This window comes from Silene latifolia, chromosome 7 (genome assembly GCF_048544455.1).
Source record: "Silene latifolia isolate original U9 population chromosome 7, ASM4854445v1, whole genome shotgun sequence".
Classification (NCBI taxonomy): domain Eukaryota; kingdom Viridiplantae; phylum Streptophyta; class Magnoliopsida; order Caryophyllales; family Caryophyllaceae; genus Silene; species Silene latifolia.
Window position 1 is genome coordinate 99341934 of NC_133532.1, and position 6332 is coordinate 99348265.

The window sequence follows — 6332 nt, forward strand, 5'->3', positions numbered from 1 at the left end:
GAGGGAGCCTGAGCAGGTGGTGGTGTCTGCGTTGGCGGCGACTCTTCGTGAGACGGGGACTAGTCCGACGGGGGACGCTGAGTAGTTGTAGTAGCTTGCCCGTGTCTTGGACTCTTGTCTGTACATATTTACATTTTGCGTGACGCGGTTTGTATATATCTGTTTTTGGATTGTGGTTCATTTGTGATTTTTGGCTTTTTGTGTTGTGTTTCGGAGGAGCGCTGTCGGCTGTCAATTCTCCTTTTGCTTTGCACCAGTTCCTGTATCGTTAGTGTAGAAAACAGGCGACATATAGCACACATGCATAAACGTAAACACGTAAAAGCATTTGATTGAAAACAAAATTAACCAAGATGACTTGAAGTTAAAATTGAGTTTTGAAAATTGAAATGATTTTTGAAAAATTCCGCGACAAGTCGTCACGTTTGGAATTCAAAAGGAATTAATTTGAAAATTTCAGCAATTAACTCGTGTCGTGAATTAAATTGCATCGAAATTATTGAAATTGATTTGTGACTCGAAAAGTTCAAACTCAACCGTTAGGGAAGAATTTTAGAAGAGATTTTCACGAGTGTATTTGATTTTTGAGGTCGAGACTCGAATTCGTGAGTGCTTGAAATTTTGCGGGATATTGACGTCTCTAGATACCCATATCTGTCGATATTGGAATTTATAGAAAACCCGACAAACACCCGATGATGATAGGACGCATGTATTTATTAGTTGTCTTTGTCATTATTTGGGTTCGTTTTACGATGTGGAATGAGCGTTGTCGACGGAGTATTTTATTAATTTAAATGATATTTAAATTAAAGCTTTTTTAAGTGAATTCATTTTATTATTTTAATTTGAATTTATTTTCTTAAATTTATTTTATTGAAAATAAAATATATATTTTTTTTATTTAAAAAATCATTTATTTTAATGTGTTAATTGATTTGAAAAATCGAATTTGAGAATTTAAAACTCGTTTCAACCACGCGTTTTGGAGCTCGATTATAGCTCGGTTTTTGAGCCCGTTTTCTTTACGAGTTGGCACGAATCTCGAGTACACTAACCAACCTAGGCCTCTACCCATTCAACCCCAGTTCGAACCCCCATATCCACACCCAAATACTCCACAAACAGCCGCAACACAAGCAGCCCCCCTCCTGTTTTGCGTGCTCAATCCCGAGCCCAAAACCCCCTCCAAACATCACTTAAACCCGTGCCCATTAACCCTACACCATACCCTAGTATCCTACCCATATTACCTTAGCTTAACCACCAAGAAAACCCCCATACAAATCCTATAAACCTCACGAATTAGCTGATGAACAAGAAACTATGCGAAAAGCCCGATCGCTTGTTGCCCTACTTCTACCCTTGAAACTCCTTATAAATACCCCCCCCCCTTCACCATACATTCATTCCTCTAAGTTCTCCCCACAACATACTGCAAATAACAACCATCAATCGTCCAAAAAACCCTAAACTAAAGCCGTGATGTACCGCTCGAAAACGGGGACACAAATCTTGTTTTCGAGTTTCTGTCGTGGTCTTTGGCCTTGATTATCGTGCACAAATCCCAGTAAAGCTTCTGGTTTGTTTCCATATTCACAAAATTCAGTCTTTCTAGTTTCCAAAACATCTTTCGGTTTGAAAAATCGTTGAGAAACGAAGTCGTGGTGAGCGATTGAAAATCGCTGCTCAAGTCTGCCTTTTGAACGTGTTTATTTCGTGATTTCAAAATTCAATTTCAATTGTCTTCGTCGGCGACGGCCCCTCGAGATAAAATCTACGATCGATTACGACCCAAGACGGTGTCAACGATACATGTTGGTTGAGGGTGCATTAAAACTCCCTTCTCTCCTTTTTATTTCGTTTTTTTATTGTTTATTTACTAACCATTGTCTAACATCGTCTAACTAATATCGAAACTAGAATAGTTTGAGTATGAGTCAAAGTACCATTCCGGCACCCGCATTGACTTGAGATGGGAAAGAAATCCGCCATATCGATCGGTCGTACACCCCGTCTCATTTACATATCCTCGTGTTGGAATAGGGCAATTTAATAAATCGAGTTTATTTAATTTATGCGTATTTATTTTTAACCATATAAAAATTGGTTTTTTATGATTTTCGAGACCTATAATTTGTAATTTTAATTTAGGTAGATTTTCGTAATTTATTGCATTGATTTAGTATTTATTTTGTAATTAGCAATGTATTAATTCAAAACCGCGCGATGCACGGGTCAATTTCGACATATTTCGAAAATTTCAGATCCTTGCAGTGCACGGGTTTGTCCAGGTTTTGTGTTTTAATTTGCTTCCTTGTTTAACTTTGTTTGATTAATCCTTAGTTTAATTAGTTTATGTTTTAGATTTTAATTTACTTTATTTATAATTTATATTGTATGTATGAGCTAACCACTAATGTTTGTTAATACATCTTATGCTAAGCGTAAGCCTTCCTATCCCTCTCTTTGGATGTGTTTTGTAGTTTAATCAATGAACCTCACATGCTAAACCACTTCGACGAAGTTAAATGCATTTTAAACGACTTAGAATGAAATTCGCATGATAGGATTTAAATTCAATGGTTGCATACGCATGTGATATCTTTCCGAAATAGCCATCTTTCACCTAGTAGAGACCGTTATTGCAACGGGCGGGGTTGGGTGTTGTTTTATTGAAATTAAATTAACTTCCTAACACGTAAATTCACACGAATTCAAATCTCTAAAATTGGTTTCTAAATTCCATTTATAAATTTAGTGGCGACTCTTTTAAAATTAAAAATGTTTTGAAAAAGCATTTGAGTGGAGCGTTTTTCCATGGTCCACAATTTGGCGACTCCGCTGGGGAAAGTGAAACTTGAAAAGTGTAAGATGGCTATTAGGATTGTTGTCACATTTTTTTTATGTTAATCATGCATAAACCCCCGAGACTTTAGGCGGGCCAAAGAATCTCTTGGGTTAATTCCAAGGGAGGATATTGATGTCCACTATGTCCGATTTAAGTATCAAGGTGATTCCGTGGAGGTAGGCAGCTGCATACGAGGCATATTGCTACGGGCATATGACGGTATGTGGACTCCCCGACAAAGCGGTTTCACTGTCATAGACCCATTTTAGAGGACTAGCCGAGACTTAGAAGAGTCTAGTTCATGCATTGCATCCCTAAAATGCGAATGATTGCATGCTATGTGAATCCCGGGTCGTGTTTTCAAAATAGCATTTTCAAATCCATCTTCTTTTTCTTTCGAAAATTTGATTCTTTTTCAAGTCCATTTCTTTTCGAAAATTTCGGCCCTCTATTTCGAAATTTTGAACCTTCTTTCAAGCCGAAGTGCTGCCCATTTTAAAAATCAATTCAATCCTTCTCGATTTCAAATTTCGATGAACTGTATCCCTGGTCCAACCCAAACCTAGAATAGAGTTTGAGTCAGTGGGGTCGGGTTAGTCGAGTTGGGCTTTTGCTTGCTCGATATAGGCGAGCTAGTCCACCCTTAGGCTCGAGTTAGCCTTTGTTTGGTTAGAACACTTGTCAAATGAGTCATCTAAACCGATCTTTGGGTCTGAGTCATGAAAGTCGACCATTTGGTCCAAGTCAGTCCACCAAAACGTCCCCACTAGGCCACCTAGGGCGTTTGTCACAAAGCCCAAGAGCCATGTCTGGTTTGAACACGGGTTTGTCATGTCGGATTTATGATCACGTTAAGTCTAAAACCCAAGCCACGTGTGTATCACGGTTAGGACCCGTTCCAACGAGCCAGAATAGTTTGTTCGTAGGATCCATATCAAGTTATAGCCAGTTTTTAGGTTTGAAAAACCGTCCCTAGTCGTGTATGACCCAAACCGAGGGGCCCAATTGCTCGCTCTCCGGGTCTAAGCCCAATATCGAGTCGCATGGAGTCCGTCGTGTTGTTATGAGTCGAGTCCTGTTCGTGCAGGGGATTTTGATTCGATAACTGATACTCGCTCGGGATTTTATTGTAGAAAGACCACTACAAACAAGAAGTATGACTACCGCAGAGGCACCGAATTTGGACTTATATACGGGAAGCCGTGTTTGTAAAACAATCTTCAAGACCGGAAAGTACTTCGGGTACTCCATGTACCCCCGAAGGGAAAACGCATTTCAATTGAAGTCGCCAGTACCTAAGGGGACAAGATACGGGCTTGGGTATGAGCCAACTGAAGAAGACTCCCTGAGAAAGAGAGTCTCGATCGAAGACCGAGACATCAAGATGGGGCCGTAGTTGCTAACTCTAAACGGCCACTTTGTGAAAGCCGGGGAGGAAATGCCGAGTTTAGACTTCCCCGAACCACTGTTCCACGCAAAGGCCAACAAGCTGGTCCCCGGAATCGAAGTATTCCGTGATTATTTCTATATTCCCGAAGACATTATGGCAGTAGCTACAATAAAGAAGGAGTCTGTTCCGATCGAAGATGGGAAAGCTATGGGTCTCCTCTTCGGAGAGGAAAAGAAGCCGGAAATACCAAACGAAGTCTTGGTAAACATGATCGTAAGGAGTGATCGTTTCGATCCATCTACCCTCATTGCGATGTAGATCCTCGAGAGGAATACACCGGATGGCGGAAAACCATGATATGGACCGACAACAAGGGTTCGCTTTTCAAGATGACCATTGGAGAAGGGCAAATGTTCAAGCCCGATGACGATTCCGAGTCCGAGTCGAGTAAGTCCGAGTCGACATAAGTCCTAAGGCTAAGTCTAGGGTTTTAGGTGTCGAAGATACCCCTTCCCCGATCTTTCCTTTTCCCGTACCTTCCCTAGTCTTTGGTATTCCGGGGCTGTCCCGAATCTTTGCTCCTATCTCGCCACTGACCTCTGATCAGTTGGCCCAAATGTTAACGCAATTTGCGTAGTTTCAAATCAATAATAAGATGAATCAGTTTGCTTACGACTTGTCTCATTTATATTGCGATTCAATTGATTATTTTAATAACGTTGAGAATGAGGTCGAGGATAGACAGGTGGAAGAAGAAGAGGAGGAGGTGGAACCGCCTCCCCAGTTAGTAAAAGGGTTGGAAGAATAGGACCAAAGAAGCTCGGTAATCGAAGATACCGAAGTTGTTAATGTGGGGACTACCTTAGAGCCTCAGGAGCTTAAGATAGGAACAACCTTAGATCCCATGAGAAAAGAAGGGGTTTGTTGAATTGTTGAATGAATTCAAAGATGTATTTGCTTGGTCCTACAAAGATATGCCGGGTATTGATAGGGAAATTGCAGAGCACAAGATTCCGATCAAGCCAGGGTTCAAACCAGTAAAGCAGAAGCCACGTAGAATGCGTACCGAGTGGTCTTTGAAAGTCAAAGAAGAGATTGATAAACAGTTCAAGGCCGGGTTCATCAAAGTATCGGAATACTCAGATTGGATAGCTAATGTGGTGCCGGTCCCAAAGAAAGACGAAAAGGTTCGGGTCTGTGTTGATTTTCGTGATCTAAATAAGGCTAGTCCAAAGGACGACTTACCGTTACCTCACATTGACATCTTGGTTGACAATACCGCTAACCATGCATTTTTATCCTTTATGGATGGGTACGCCGGTTACAACCAGATAAAAATGGCCGAGGAAGATATGCACAAGATCGCTTTCACAACACCATGGGGCACTTATTGCTACACGGTGATGCCGTTTGGATTAATAAATGCAGGTGCGACTTACGAGAGAACAAAGAACGACGTTGTTGCATGATATGATTCATAAGGAAGTAGAGGTCTACGTCGATGACATGATCGTAAAATCGAAGGAACGTAATAACCATTTGATGGCATTACGAAAATTCTTCGAGAGGTTGAGAAAGTATAATATGAGATTAAACCCACAGAAGTGCGCGTTCGGGGTCACCTTTGGCAAGCTTTTGGGTCATATCGTTAGCCACCGTGGCATCGAAATCGACCCATCAAAGATTAAAGCCATTATGGAAATGCCCCGTCCTAAAACCGAGACAGAAATTCGAGGTTTCTTGGGCCGAGTGCAATACATAAGCCGTTTCGTCTCAAAATTAACTATGATCTACGAACCAATTTTTAAGAAATTGAAATTTGGGGAGCATATTATGTGGGATGACCAATGCCAAGCCGCGTTTGATAAGATAAAGGAAGTGTTATCTTCTCCGCCAGTTCTCAGTCCGCCTGTAGCCGGCTTGCCTCTATCATCCGTATTTAACGATTCTGAGATACCGCGATGGGAGCAATGCTGGCACAAACCTTTGACAAAGAAGAAAGAGCAATTTACTACCTTAGTAAAAAGTTCTTGGAGTATGAATCAAAGTATACAGCATTAGAAAAGACATGCCTAGCTTTAGTCTGGGCAA